The sequence below is a fragment of the Formica exsecta genome, unplaced genomic scaffold (genome assembly GCF_003651465.1).
Source record: "Formica exsecta isolate Colony F162 unplaced genomic scaffold, ASM365146v1 scaffold1204, whole genome shotgun sequence".
NCBI classification, from domain to species: Eukaryota; Metazoa; Arthropoda; class Insecta; order Hymenoptera; family Formicidae; genus Formica; species Formica exsecta.
The window spans coordinates 1,082-1,458 of NW_021848541.1; positions in this window are offsets into that span (position 1 = coordinate 1,082).

Below are 377 nucleotides of genomic sequence, written 5' to 3' on the forward strand. Positions count from 1 at the left end.
CCTTTAGTCGGGCGCACGTCGGTGAACCGCGCGCTTGGTAGTATGCGGCGGCGCACATTTCACGGTGCGCGGCTTACTTTAATTAGAGAAAAACTTGGCGCTGCAAAAATTTAAAATGTAAATAATACGTTAATTAGATTAGCATATGTTCAGTTTAGCAGCGCCAAGTTTTTCTCTAATTAAAAAGTTATTTTATACTTAAATTTTTTTAAATGAAAAAATTTTTTCACTTAAATATGTTCCACTATTTTAATCATATTGCAATTTATGAGATACAATTTTTAATATTAGAAATAATACTAAATAAATTTTGTAACATAAATTTTTATTGGCGCAATATTTTTATCATGTATCTCACTATTTTTGTAGAAAATTAA